Source organism: Balaenoptera musculus, chromosome 1, assembly GCF_009873245.2.
Source record: "Balaenoptera musculus isolate JJ_BM4_2016_0621 chromosome 1, mBalMus1.pri.v3, whole genome shotgun sequence".
Lineage (NCBI taxonomy): Eukaryota > Metazoa > Chordata > Mammalia > Artiodactyla > Balaenopteridae > Balaenoptera > Balaenoptera musculus.
The window spans coordinates 161,451,925-161,466,946 of record NC_045785.1 but is presented as its reverse complement, the minus strand read 5'-3'; the positions used below and the strand labels follow the sequence as shown (position 1 = coordinate 161,466,946).

At 56.0% G+C, this 15,022-nt stretch overlaps 1 long non-coding RNA gene across 2 annotated transcripts; it reads left to right on the top strand.

Moving 5' to 3' along the window:
- The first annotated feature begins 311 nt into the window (after window positions 1-311).
- Window positions 312-3,643, top strand: LOC118882805. Of its 2 annotated transcripts, none has more exons than XR_005016879.1 (2): window positions 312-2,540; window positions 3,434-3,643. It is a non-coding gene; the product is annotated as an uncharacterized LOC118882805 (long non-coding RNA). The 2 variants fall into 2 exon arrangements; XR_005016869.1 differs by having other exon boundaries at window positions 312-2,887.
- Window positions 3,644-15,022: the final 11,379 nt, after the last annotated feature.

Sequence of the window (15,022 nt, the reverse complement as noted above, 5' to 3'; positions counted from 1 at the left end):
TCAAAAATCGCTGTTCTCGGGCTTCCCTGGTGGCGCAGAGGTTGAGAATCTGCCTGCCAATGCAGGGGACACAGGTTCGAGCCCTGGTCTGGGAAGATCCCACATGCCGCGGAGCAACTGGGCCCGTGAGCCACAACTACTGAGCCTGAGCGTCTGGAGCCTGTGCTCCGCAACAGGAGAGGCCGCGATAGTGAGAGGTCCGCGCACCGCGATGAAGAGTGGTCCCCGCTTGCCGCAACTAGAGAAAGCCCTCGCACAGAAATGAAGACCCAACACAGCTAAAATAAATAAATTTTAAAAAAAATCGCTGTTCTCCTACATGTACATTTCATACCCGCTTTCCCTGCCTTTTTGCCTTTAGCCTTAATTACTAACACATTCTATATTTCACTTATGCCGTTCTGTCTCTTCTTTTATAATATAAGCTCCAGGAGGGCAGGGACTTCCGTATGTGTTTGTTTTGCTGCTCTAACACCTGGAACCTATAAGGAGCTCAAGAAATATTTTAAATGAATGACTTCCAGGCAGGGAGAAAAGCTGGAGCAAATCCAAGGGCAGTTGCTACCTTGAGAAGCCTGAAGCTGGAACTGGGGAGCAGCGGGGGGTAGGGCAGACCACTCCCCCGGTTGAGGTTGGGTCGGGGGTGGGCACTGAAACTTTGCTATCTGCAAGATGGGAGCGGGCGCCGGAAGCTCAGAGTCTTGGGAAAGCGGCGGGTCTGTGATCTCCTCCCGAGAGGCTGGCAGAAAGGCAGAGGCGGGTTGGCTTCCTCCGTCACCACTCCCCCCCGGCCCAGGGAAGCCCGGGAGATCCGAATGTCGAAGAACTCTGAGGAAGCAAAACGTGACATTAAACTCAAGCTGGGGATTTGTGTGGAGGATCCTAAATGACAGCTGCCCCCACGGAGGAGCGCGGAGGGCGGGACGGGCTTTGTCCCGGGAGGAGGAGCTGCGGACTCGGGAAGCGCGCGCGTCACGTGGCCGCCAGTGCGCCGCTCCGCTAAAAGGGGCTGACCGCCGGGCCGTGGGCGGTGAGGCCCGGGAGGGCGGCCGAGGACGCAGAGTGGCGTGCGAATGTTCTCAGTCCTCGGTCCCGCCGGGACAGTGCAGGGCCGAGCCACCGCTCGGAGCCGGACGCGAGGCCTCCGGAGCCCGGGGCAGCTCGGCGCGGGCGCGTGCCCGGGTTCGCCGCCGCCGCCTCCAGTACGTCCGCGCTGCCGGCGCGCGCCCGGGCCGTGCTCACAAAGGAGATCCTTTCCCGGGCGCCCCGCCGCCCGCGCGCCAGCCGCGGCCCCGGCACCAAGGGGAGGGGTCGCCTGCGAGCCGCTCCAGGCTTCCAGGCTTCCAGGCTCCACGGCCGCTTGCCCCGAGCTGCCCTTCATTTATTTATTTTGGTGGAGGAAAAGCGGGGTCATCTACCTTGGAGCAGCAAATCTTTCCAGGAAGTTTGTACCTATTAATATTTCAGTTCCTGGCAGCTGCTTTAAGTGCCTGGGAGTGGGGGTGGGGGTGGGGGTGGGGGAAGGGCCAAGTTCAATGCCGCGAGAGAGGGAGCTGCTGAGCGCGGCCGAGGGTTCTCGGCAGGCCTGAGGCGGTGGGGCCGACGGGCAGTCCCCGCGCCTCCGAGACACGTCCCTCTCCGCCGGAGGCAGGAGCTACCCGGACCCCCGTGGGGCGCGGGCACGACAGTGGCGGGTGACCTCGGGAGCGTCGCGCTTGGGGGCAGTGGGGGGAGAGGCGGGCCCCCGAGTCTGCGACCTGAGCGGGGACGCCAGCTCCGGGTTCCCAGAGCGGGGGCGGTGGAGGGAGCGGGGAGGGCCGCTCAGCCAGCAGATGTTGGCGATGAGCGGACGCGGGCGGGGAGGAAGGAAAGGCGGCGCCGGGAGCACCCCGGCTTGGAGGGCGCGTCCCCGCAAGCGAGGGGCCGCCCGCCCGGTCCCTGCGGCTCGGCCGCCACCTGCGTTCGCGGGGAACCGGCGATGGTGAGGCCCAGAGCTCTGAAGAGGTCGGGACGCCCTTTCTGACCTTGGTCCAGCCACGGAGTGCGAGGGCGCTGCTGCAGAAACTTGATCTTTTAAAGCTCGATACTCCTTGCAACCACCCTGCAAGGCTCCTGAGAAAATGGAGCTCAGAGAAGTTAAATAACCTCCTCGCGATCGCAGTGCTGCTGCCCCACAGCGAGGTCCCCGATTTTTGACATATCTTGCAAGAAGTGGTCCCTTGGAAGCAAATCAACGCTGTTCTTCCTATAGTACCGCCCACAGGATCGTCCCCTAAGGGGAACCACGGGAACAAGTAGAACTCTAGACCCACAGCACCTGGACTTGCCAGCTTTTCAGAATCCCTTTGATTCACCGCAGAAGTGCGGGCTCAGGCTTCCTAGCCAATCACACGTCCGGAACACCTGTCGTTTCGCCAAAGAAAACTTATTTTTAACATCCCTCAGGTGCATATGCAGATGAAGAGATTTGAAGCGGTTGGCATAGCCACCTCTGAAGTGTGGCTCCTGGAAAGGTTACTTCAAATGCTAACATCCCCACGGTAAAAACTGAAGTCCTCACGCACAGCAGCACGGCACTGCCTTGTCCCCAGTATTGCAAAGTCAGTCGTAGACACTATGGCAGCGTTCCTTCTCAGTATTATCAGCCCCACTCTGCTGAGGGACTCTGTCCAGCCCTGCATGGAAGTCACTCACTACAGGGCCAAGACTTGGAAACCCTTGGGCAAGGGGAAGTTTGTCTCAGGCACCTTCTCACTCTAGTCTCCAGGATCCCCTCCCCCTTCCACCCTCTTACCCCCTCCCCAGCTACATGTGTTTCTCCCAGGTGGCCAGAGCCCCACTGGCCTTGGACCAGAGGGGAGGATGTGACAGATTCAGGCATCTTAAGGTAGGACTTGCTGACTAGAAAGCCTTCCCTGACCGCGTCTCCTGGGACAAGTACTCATAGGAAACCCCCTGGTGGAGGTGTGGAGAGCTGGCTGTCACATCTGTCTTGCTGGGATGCCAGCCTTGGTGATCCAATGGAGGAATTCCAGCCTCTGCTGGCTACAGTCAGCAGGGCGTGCTTTTTGGAGGCTTAAGTCCTCAAGCATGGCTGCCTCCTGGGAGCTTTCTCTCCCAGCCCTGGGCCATACCCAAAGCACCCTGCTTCTGTTTGCATTCCCACCGCTGAGGTTTTCGTGAGGGAGGGGGGCGCTGTCGGTGAAACACATGCCCTCTCCCCAGCTTGGGTGGGCTAGCCCTGCCAGCTGCTTTCACTTTTGGCTGCAGAAAGCCTGCCAGGCTGCAGTGTGCAAGGGCCTGAAACAATGACTGGTAGCATCAGCTATTTTAATGCAGAGTTAGGCACACAATCCTTGCTAAAAATACACACAAAGGAAAGCCCCAAAGTAGCTAAGCCTATTTTAATACCTTTTATTTTTCTTGGTCCTAGTTCTTTTGTCTTCCCTTGCAACTTGGGAGCTGCATTTCACACAGGGCCCACCCTGAGTGTTGTCAGAGCTCCCCCCACCCATGTCCTGTGGACGGACGGCCCAATCTTGATCATTGGCAGGAACAGTCAGAGGGAATAGAGGGAAGAAAAGGAAGAAGACTCAACGACCATTTATTTGAGTGCAATTTATATTATTAAATAGAATGATGGCATGATTTCTGAGGCATGATAACTACAAAGGAGCTTAGGGGTGATGAGCCCTCTTCCCACTGCCCATCCCCCATCCAACTCCCACGCAGCCCCACAGTGAGGAGAATGGACGTTTGCAAAGCACCTGCCTGAGGAATGGCTAGCGGATGCTGCCCTCCTCTGATGGGAGGAAACAAATTCGAGTGCCTTTGGGCTCCTGTGGGCATCACTGCTTACCTTTTCAGAAGGGAAACAAGGGTGGCAGACACCTTTGTGGGTGTCTACTGTTAAATTACTTAAACAAGGAGGCCATTAGACTGACTGCGGCTCTAATGCTTTGGGGGCTACCTAGGCAGACCAAAATCTAAGCCTGTAAATGCTTCAAGGTTCTGAAATCAGAACTATAAAGACAACTCATCACAAACAGCCAACTAGGCTGTAAGCTACAGCCAAGCAAATGATTTCCTTTTTTCGCTTCCACAAATAAGTCTCTCTTTCTGTCTGTCCCCAGCTCCTAGAGGAGTGCTCCTAACCACTTCCAGTTTAACCCTGTCCCCTTCAAATGGGTTTTTGCTCAAACAAACTTACAATTTTCAATATGTCTCCATTGATTTTTTAACACTGCCTGGATTGGAATCAATGACCCCTCTTTTCTCTGGGAACTGATCCTCATCCATGTAGGGTCAAGGAGGTAGTTCCTACCTGCTATGACGTTACAAATTTTCTCTACCTGGCCCCGCCCCGCATCTCTCTCAGGTGATAGGATCGGGGTGGACACCTGGCCCGACCAGGCTCTTCCCTGGAAATTGGAACAGAGAGAAAGGGAGGGAAGGAGAGAGACAAAGCCCAACATCTGGGCCCCCTCAGTGAATTTCTAGTGACTCCTTTTTTTCAGATTACAGGGCACACTTTTCTGTTTCTTTGCATATCCTGTATTTTTTTTTTTTAATTGACAAGTGGCTATTGGAGGTCATATATTGTAGCGGCTCTGGACTTGGACCCCACCCCACCCCTGCTGCCCGCCCTTGTTACTGCTGGGTGTGTTTGTTTATGGGCTTGCTCAGACCAGTTCTGTAGAGTCTGTCTCCCCGCAGTGTGTAGCTACTGCTCTCTCTACTCCGTTTTTTCTTCTTGTTTTGATGTTTTGTGTTTTTTTTTTAATTTAAAAAAAATTTTTAACATCTTTATTGGAGTATAATTGCTTTATAATGGTGTGTTGGTTTCTGCTGTATAACAAAGTGAATCAGCTATACATATACATATATCCCCATATCTCCTCCATCTTGCATCTCCCTCCCATCCTCCCTATCCCACCCCTCCAGGTGGTAACAAAGCACTGAGCTGATTTCCCTGTGCTATGCGGCTGCTTCCCACTAGCTATCTATTTTACACTTGGTAGTGTATATATGTCCATGCCACTCTCTCACTTTGTCCCAGCTTATCCTTCCCCCCTCCCCATGTCCTCAAGTCCATTCTCTACATCTGCATCTTTATTCCTGTCCTGCCCCTAGATTGTTTTGATGTTTAATCTGGCCTTTCTAGAGGCTGTCCCTGTGAGCCGGTGATTAGTCAGAGGTTATGCCCACACTTTTTTTTATTTTATTTTATTTATTTATTTATTTATTTATGGCTGTGTAGGGTCTTCGTTGCTGCACGCGGGCTTTCTTTTACTTGCGGCAAGTGGGGGCTACTCTTCATTGCGGTGCGTGGGCCTCTCATTGCGGTGGCTTCTCTTGTTGCAGAGCACGGGCTCTAGGCGCGCGGGCTTCAGTAGTTGTGGCGCATGGGCTCAGTAGTTGTGGCACACGGGCCTAGTTGCTCCGTGGCATGTGGGATCTTCCCAGACCAGGGCTCAAACCCGTGTCCCCTGCGTTGACAGGAGGACTCCTAACCACTGTGCCACCAGGGAAGCCCCTGCCCACACTTTTTGAGCCTGTAAGGCTTCCACCCTTCGCCGATGGATCTGTGTGTAGGTCAGAGGAATGCATTTAAAGTTCAGGCGGTTGTGCAAGTTTGACCCTGCCTTTACTTTCTGCCAGGCCCTTTTGTGTCTCTTCCACATGCGTGCAAGGCATGCATTCAGCCAGGGATGTGTGGAGAGCCAGGGCCGTCTCGGGTCTCTCAGGAGTGGTGCAGCCTTGGGCCCGCAGGCAGCCTGCAGACCACGCAGGATGTGAGGAAGGCTACACACTGATGAGAAGAGCCCTCCTTGTTCTCTCCTCGAGGGGCCGGAGTGCAAGGTCACTGGTCACCAGTGTTAGGTCCCTTATTGCCATGACCCAGAAGGATGCCTGTTTTCGGACCTCAGGCACAGCCCAGAGGCCTGAGCTCCACTGCTGAGGTACTGAGGGGACAGCTGGGGTCTTCCTGCCCTCACAGAAAAGTGAAGACTTCTGCTCCAAGCCAATTCTACACGGCCTTCTCACTTCTCCTCCCCTTCACCAGTAAGCGGGTCAGGCCTGGGGGAAAGAGACCACAGGACATGGTTCTCAGGTACCAGAAACTCAGGGCTCAGGTGGGGAAGGGAGCCGGGTAAGTAACTAGCTCTAGGACAGTCCCCTAGGTGTCCTAACCGAGGGGGGCAGGAGGTTGATTGGGAGCAGAGGGGGAGTGGGGTGGGAGTGTGGGTGGGCGGACCCCATGGCAGAGTGTGGGTGGGGGACACTGGGCCCCGAAGGATGAGGGAGCGCCTGGCTTCCCTTGCTTCTGTCTCCCCCTCTCGCTCCCCCTGCTCTCTGTATGCCCCCCGCATTCCATCCACCACCAATGAACCCTGCCTGGATCATCACACTTTGGTCCTTTCATTGGTGGATTTTCTAAGATGTGTATTGTTAAAAGATAAACTGAGACACATTAAACATTTTAAGTTATTTGAGCAAAAATCAATTCAAATTGGGCAGCATCCAATCTAGCAGAGGAGCTGTACAAAAGGGAAGACTTTTATAGAAGGGAGCAGGAACAGTTATACGAGGCCAAAAAGCAGGTTGGCTATGGCAAGGTCACTTTTAGGGAATGGCAGGGCTCTGCCAGGCAGATGACCTCACTAGCGCTGACTGGGTGTTTCCTGATGGACTGGTTTAAGATTCCATTTCTGGGAGAGCCGAAACCATAATTAAGTCTCGGATTGGTGACATAGGGCCTAGCATAAGTAACTCCATGTGGGGCTGTTGCCTTCCTTTTTTTCACAATATGTTACTCTGTTGTGATTTATTTATTTTTTGTTTTTGTTATGCCTCACTTTTTTTTTTTGGCTGCATTGGGTCTTAGTTGTGGCATGCGGGATCTTCATTGAGGGATGCGGGATCTTTAGTTGAGGCACGCGGGCTCTTTGTCATGGTGCACAGGCTCTCTAGTTGTGGCATGCGGGTTTTCTCTTCTCTAGTTGTGGCTCACAGGCTCCAGGGTGCGTGGGCTCTGTAGTTGTGGCTCGTGGGTTCCAGAGCGCATGGGCCGTGTAGTTTGTGGCACGTGGGCTCTAGTTGAGGTGCGCACGAGCTCAGTAGTTGTGGCACGTGGGCTTAGTTGCCCCGCGGCATGTGGGATCTTAGTTCCCTGACCAGGGATCGAACCCGCGTCCCCTGCATTGGAAGGCGGATTCTTTACCACTGGACCACCAGGGAAGTCCCTATGCCTCACTTTTTATAAGTATTTGACTTATTTACTTGTCAGGTAGATGATACATTCACATAGTTCAAAATTCAAAAGGCACAAAAAAGGTATTCAGGGACAAACTCCCTCCATTCCCAGGCCCCAGCAACCCTGCTCCTGTCTGTAAAGGCAGACTCAGCTCTGTGTTCCAGCTGAAAGGTTTCAGCTCCGAGCTACACGACAAACATTGCCCTGCCAGCAGGACTATGGGTCCACCTGCCAGGAGCACCTCCAGTCCCAGCCGTGGAGGCAGGACTGTCTTGACTGTAGCAGGACTTGATGCCTTGTCCATCAAGAACCCAGTGCATGTTTGTGGAAGGGATGGGCAGACAGGGGATCAACATTATTTAATATTCAGCTACCACATATTAGGGGCCTGCTGCATAGCATTAACATGTCTTATTTCTAATCCTTTCAAAACTCTGAGGTACATTTATGATCTTTATTTTACAGAAAAGGGAACTGAGGCTCAGAACACTCAAGCACGCTCAGCTTATAAGTGGCTTTATTGGTTTTATACTGCTGGATAATAAATTACCCTAAAGCTCAGTGGCTTTGAAACAATGCACATTTATTATCACTCACATTTTATGTGGCTCAGGAATTCAGGAGTAGCTTCATTCTGGCTCAGGATCTCTCATGAAATTAGAGTCAAGATGTCAGCCAGGGCTGCAGTCATCTGAAGGCTTGAGTGGGGCTGGTGGGTTTGCTTCCAAGCTGCTGACTCATGTGGCTGGCAAGTTAGTGCTGCTGCTGGTGGGAGGCCTCAGCTACCCGCACACGGGCCTCTCCAAAGCTGCTTCAGTGGCCTCACAACGTGCTGGCTGGCCTCCCCTAGAGCCAGTGATCTGGGGGCGGGGGGGTGTCACAGGGAAGCTGCAATGCCCTTTATGACCTCGTCTGGGAAGTCACATGTCACTTCCACCACATCCAATTCATTATAAGCAAGTTATTGGGTCAAGTCCAGCTCACACTCAAGGGGAGGGGATTTTGCTCCATCTTTGGAAGGGAGCTATGCCAAAGCACTTGTGAACACATTTTAAAACCATCACAGGGCTGATCCAGAATTGTAACTGTAGTCCCCAAAGCCCATTTTTTTCTCTCAACCCCTGGAGGTCCGTGAAGCTAAACTCTCAGAATGGGAAGCTCTCAGAATGTAAAGTCTTTGCCCTCAGGATGCCCCCATCTGGATGTGTTGTGAGGACAAGACCCCACAAGGCAACATGAGCTCTAGCTTGATGGGTGTGGATGGCAATTACAGCCAAGGCCAGTGGAGGGCAGGGCCAGAGTGGGTCTGAGGGCCTGGGAGAGGCTGGGAGAAACCAGCAACAGGAGGCTGGGCCTTGATAAGTTGGCTTGGAGGGAGCACAGGGGAGAATGAACCGGGAGGGACCGAGGCGGGATAGAGGCCTGGGGGCTAGTGGAGAGGGCCCCTGAGAGGGGGGAGAGCCCTCAGCAGGTGCGAGGGAGTGGAAAGCTGGGACACTGTTCACTGCCAACCCAGGGCTGGGGATGTCCCTCTTGTTGGAACATCATGACCTGCAGCTGCCTGGGCCCCACCATCAAGCTCCTCCTGACTCTCAAGGCACTAGTGTGCTTGAGGCCCGTCTTGGGCCCAGACAGGATGGTGTCCCCGCTCCCCATTTCCTCTGGGTCCCATGGCTCTGGCTGCCCCAGTGAGGAGAGGTGCTGGTGGCCTTACGCACATCTCATCTCCCTGGAAGCATAGACACCCTCCCTTTCTTGGGCCTGGCAGGGCATCGACTCATCCTTCCGGTGTGTCCCAAAGCCCTCTCCCCTTCTGCTCCAGCTGGTCAGGGACCCCAAGCATTGGGAAATCTCTCCACACCGGGTCCACCTGACCCCCTCCACCATGTAGCTCCTGAGGACAGAACCCCGTCCCTGGGGGGAGGGCTCCTCTCTTGCCCTTTGGGTGGGGGGCAAATGCCAGCAGTATTCCAGATGACTTTTAGTGTTTGCAGAACTAGGTCAGAAGTGGGCGGGAGGAGGGAGTTCTCCCTCATCATATGGTCATTTCAGCAGGGGAATGTCGCTTCTTGGAGGAGTAGCATCAACTGTCTGCTAGAAGGTTCATTAAAGAAGCCCCTGACAATAACAGAGAGGAGGTGAAGAATAATGATGACGAATGTGGGTGAGCTGAACCGTGTGTCTTCTCGACGGTGCCAGCCCCACGCAAGTCTCCTCGCCTCTGGCGGCCTCTGTCTAGGCTCATCAAGGTGATTAGAATTGCTGTGGGGGACAGGAGGCCTGTGGTGTCTGTCTCCCCTCTGACCTTGGGCTGCTGCCCAGTGCATGGAGGAAGGGAGAAGAAGAGAGGGAGGAAAGGGAGTGGCAGGGGAGGGGAGACATCAGCTTTTTCTTAAAGCCCAGGAACCCTGGCTGCTGGGTGGGCTACTTTGGTGGGGAGGAGGCCGGGAGGAGGATGGGTAGCCCTTCCCACTGTGATAGGGAATTTTCCTGCGTGGGGGGGGGGTGTATTTCTAAGGAAGGAGATGAAGGGTCCAGATGAATTCTCCTGACTGATGGTTGACTACAGGGAGGTATGAGGAGCAGACCCTCATGGGATGGGGTAAGGCCCTGAAAGGAGGACACACAGCCACCAGAGGCAGAGCTGGGGTATGGGGGGGCCTCCTGACTTGGGGGAGCTGGAGGACCCCTTTCTTTCGTCATGGGATATCTGCCCCTGTCCTGGTCAGGAGTCCTCGGTGGTCCTTGGCATTCAGTCAATCAATTACCAATCACGCGGGCAGCACACGCTTGCATGTCTCCAGACAATAAGGAAGAGACTGATGAGGAGGCTTGGTGGGCTGGAGGAGCCCTGGAGGGTGAGGGAAGATGGAGGGAGACCAAGGGCCTTTGGGGAGGAGGGTCTGAGCTAATCTCCACCCCCAGAGCCTCAGGCTGTCTTTCTACTGTGGCCAGAGAAAGTTCTACAGGGACCTCTCACAGCTTTATGGCCAAGACTCATAGTGGAGGTATCCGACCAAGGTGCCCTTGGTCTCACTTTTCAGTTGAAGAAACTGAGTCTCAGAGAGGTTGAGTAACTTGCCCCAGGTCACACAGCTGGTAAGTGGTGAAGTCAAGAGTTCTTCGCCTCAGTATCAGGAAGTAAGAAGCACTCTTCATGAATCCTATAAAAATATGTTTTAGGGGGACTTCCCTAGTGGTTCGGTGGTAAAAAATCTGCTTTCCAACGTAGGGTATGCGTGTTCGATCCCTGGTCGGGGAGCTAAGATCGCACGTGCTGCGGGGCAACTAAGCCCACGCACCACAACTACTGAGCTCACGTGCCTCAACTAGAGAGCCTGCATGACACAAACTACAGAGCCCACGCGCCCTGGAGCCCAGGCGCCACAACTAGAGAAAAGAAAACCCGCATACCACAGCTAGAGAGAAGCCTGAGCACCGCAACAAAGGGACCATGCGCTGTAACAAAAAGGTCCCGCACGCCTCAGCAAAGATCCTGTGTGCTGCAGCTAAGACCCGACGAAGCCAAAAAAATAAGGAAAATAAATAAATAATACATATTTTAAGAAATATGTTTGGACTTCCCTGGTGGCGCAGTGGTTAAGAATCCACCTGCCAAGGCAGGGGACACGGGTTCGAGCCCTGGTCCAGGAAGATCCCACATGCCACAGAGCAACTAAGCCCGTGCGCCACAACTATTGAGCCTGCGCTCTAGAGCCCGCGAACCACAACTACTGAAGCCCACGCGCCTAGAGCCCGTGATCCACAAAAAGAGAAGCCACTGCAGTAAGTCCACGCACCGCAACGAAGAGCAGCCCCTGCTCGCCGCAACTAGAGAAAGCCCACGCACAGCAACAAAGTCCCAACACAGCCAAAAGTAAATAAATAAATTTATTTAAAAAAAAAAAAAGAAATATATTTTAGGTCTCCACCCCCACCTCTACTGGAGAGCCTGATTCAAAATAGGTGTCAACAATAAAGATGTTAAAAATAATAATAATTAAAAAAAAAAAGGTGTCAGGAACTGTGTACAGAACAAATAAGTGAAGAATAAATAGAAAACAATGACTGAAATCTGCTTCCTGAGGTGCCTTCTGCACATGCTGCCCAAGGGATGGAGCCCATCGCTGCTGAATAGGCTCTAAGCCTGCCCCAGTTGCGGAGGAGGGGAGGGGGCCGCTGTGGTCAGGGAGGCCCAGCGCTGCTGAGGTGGTGGGTGGTTTCCCTAAATGGGAAACCCTGACATTCATTGGCTCTGCCTCTGCTCAGCCAAGGGAGGTGAGCGCCTGTGTGTTCGCCTGGCTCTTTGGACTCGATGAAAAATTCACAAAGGTCAGAGGATTTAAAAGCAGCGAGTGAGCAGTGCTATCTGCTACTCGTCGGTCTCTGCCCAGCACCAAATGGCCCAGGGAAGAAGAAGGCTTGTGTCACCTACTTGCCCAACGTTGGGTGGCTGGGTCTTTCCTTGCAGCAGGGTGGCCTGGGGCTGGTGGACCAAGAGATGGTCCACACTTCACACGAAGTCCTGGAGCCGGAGATGCCTTCTCCTCCATCCACCAGCATCCAGAGAGATGCCCCACTGAGTTCAGGAATTCTGTGGGTGGGAGTAGGGAATGGGTGGCTGTCCCCAAGCCAGAGTCCCCAAGAGGAGCACCCAGCCAGGGTGGGAGGCCCTGGTCAGCACACAGGGGTTGCCCGGCCAGTGAAGCTGCTCCCTGTGTGGTCTCTACGTCTCTTCCAGCAGAGACACATGGAGCAGCCAGATAATCTGTCCTGGGGGGGAGGGGCGAGGAGGTGGGGTCAGGAGGGGAAACTGAGGCAGGAAGGGGCCCAGCTTTAGTATCCCCAGGCCAGGTGAGGCAGAATCCCGGCTACAGAGTGAGTGGGAAAGAACTGACCCTAAGCGGCAGGTCAGGGCACCTATCAGTTGAGCCCTGAGTCAGCTCCCCCATCACATGCCCGCCCTCGGCCCTGTATCTGTTATTACCAGGGAAGTATTTATTTTACAAAAGGATTGATTTTCAAGTCCCCTGGACTGTTATAGATATTCTATTTACAAGGAACACTTTCCTACAACTTACTCATTGAGAGAAATCCCACTGCAAGTGATTTTGTAAGGGGAGGGATCCCTTTGTTAAGCTGATGCCAGATTTCCCTGTACGGAGTGTGCTCAAAGGAAGGGCTGCTCGGGACTGCCCAGGCTGGTAGCGAGTAGCGACAACATCGCAGCGCCGGGGGGTAGGTGCACCGGGAAATGAGAGGACCTGGCTCCCACTCTTACCCGCTTTCGATTTTAAATACAATAACGAGGCAGTTTGTACCACTTCGTCCGTGCCGCTCTGGGAAAGCCCACCCGCCGGGCCCCTCCCGGGTGGCCTCGGGGTGCCTCGCAACCGCGCCCCGCACGCGCAGGGGCAGTGCTCATTCTCCGTCCACAGGCGGAAAACCGAGTCCCCAGGAGGGCCAACACCTGCCCCGAGGTCACACGGCGACCCAGCTTGGTTCTCTGGTGGCCTCAGGAGGTTCGGGCCGGGACAGGGTCTGCACGATTATCCCCCAAGGCGCACACACCCACTCCAGGCCCTTCCCCGCCAGACCAGGCCGGTTGCCCTCCTCCAGCACGTCCCCGCTGCCCTGCGCAGGAGCGGGGTGGCCCTCCCGCCGCGGACCTCGGAGTCCCCCGGCCAGAGCCTGGGTCGCGCGCTCGGCCGGGTCTCGGCGGCCGGGGCGCGGGAGGACCAGGGGACGGCGCCGCGCGCCCTCTGGTGGCCGCCGCGGGCGGAAGCGGGAGCGCTGGTCCCCCGCGCCGCCGCCGCCGGGCGGGGGCGACAGCGGCCGAGGACCCCCCCGCATGAAGCGGCGTCCGGGCCTCGCGCCCGCTTCCCCTTTTCCACAAAAAGGAAGCACGTTTGGGGTAAAACCGAACTTCTGTAAAATCAATGAAATCGACAGGGACACCCGGTCTATAAAACGAGAGAGGCGCCCTGGCGCTCGGGACCCGTAGGGAGAAGCCAGGGGAAGCCGCGCCGAGGGGAAATGGTGGCTATTGTCGCGGCGGCGCGCGGTTCCGCTCCGGCCACCCGCTGAGGGGCGCGGCCGCGGGGCCCCCGGGCGGGGCGGGGGTCGAGAAGGACTCTCCCCGACCCCACCCCCATCCCGGCCAGGGCCCAGCCGGCTAGGCTGGCCCGTCGCGTCAGCCGCCCTTTGTCCGCCGCCGAGCCCCGCCCCTCCGCCCCTGCGACTCCGCCCGCCCGGTGCCCGCCGCCCCGCCCGCCTCGGCCCTCGCGGGTGAGAAAAGCAGGGGAATGTGATCGCCCGTCTCGGCCGCCGAGAAAACCTTCTGTAGGAGGGGAGGTGACTGGTTGCTCGTCACACGGCACGGCCAGGACCCGAACCCAGGTCTGCGGGGCCAGCGTGAGCCTCCCACAGACGTGGGAGCCGCACCCCTCCCGCCCCCGCGCCCTGTCCCTGGGGGGTCCAGGCCCGGAGGCGGGGAAGGGCCGTCCCAGTCGCTGTGCGGGAGGCAGTTTGCTGGCTAAATCCCCAGCACCCTCTGGTTTTTAAAAATCGCCTTTATTTGCAGAGCCCAGCCAGAGGCGCCGCTTCCTGGACTGTGAAATCAGAACAGGGAGAAGATGATTTGCTGCTGCTGCTGCTTCTGGGGGTTTGGTCCCAGCTCCTCGGTGCTGCCTTGAGAAGACAAGCACTTACTTGAGGGGCGGCTGCAGCCCAGGCAGGGGAGGGGAGGATTCAGCGAGTGCAGCGCTCGGGGCTTGCCTTGCAGTCCGGGGACAGAAGCTGGATAGACAGGGCTGTCCCGGGGAGCTGCGGAAGGTGGTGCGGAAGCCGGGCGCTGCTGGAAGATTCAGAGCGGGGGGAGATGGGGGACGAGTAGGCACGCGCCAGAACCTGGCACAGGGTAGGGGCTCAATAAATAAATGTCTAAGTGTCTGCTGCAGGATGGAGGTGGGACTTGAGCTGCGTGAACTCCGGCTGAGCAGAGAGGACTGGAAAGATCTGAGGGGACGGTTTTGAGCCTGGCAGCCCAGGGGCTTTGCCGGGCAGTGAGGAGCCAGCCGCCTGGAGGAGAGAGGCTCCAGGCTGTGTCTGGGTTGGAGAAGGTTGGCCGGGCGGGGATGAGTTTGAGGAGGGTCTGAGGGCTGGCAGAGGGTCTCAGAGGGTGATGAGGGCACCTGGGAAGTGGCCCCTCTGAGTGCTGGAGCTTACTGCTTGTAAAAGTGACAGTTGACTTGGCAATACCCACAGAAGACACGTCACCGGCAAATGTTTGCCCAATCCGGCTGCTCGTCTCTCCAGCTCCTCCCTGAGGGGTGCTCAGTGGTGGTGGCCATGGTCGGCCTTTCCAGGTGAGGCCCTGCCAAGCCAGGAAAGGCCCAAGTGGGAGCTCACCAAGCCCTTCATGTCCCCATATATACCTTGAAAACCCAGCAAAGTCATCTCCTGTGGTTGTAGAAACTACCTTTAGAATGGCACATTTGCTGACTCTAAACATCTGGGTCCTGATGCAACTTCTTGCTGCACCAGCTGCATGGACCACAGGTTAGCACATTTATCAGGGTCCCTCACACAGGTACCTGTGACACTTGAAAGGGACACCCAAAAGGAGTTACTGGGAGGGAACTAGGAGCTCAGCTCGAGGAGCTGCCTGGGAGTCAGGGGACCCGGGCTCAGAAAACAAAGAGGGACCAAGGGAGCCTAGTCAGCCGACGCCACCACTGGGCTGCAGCGCTGCTGGACTCAGCC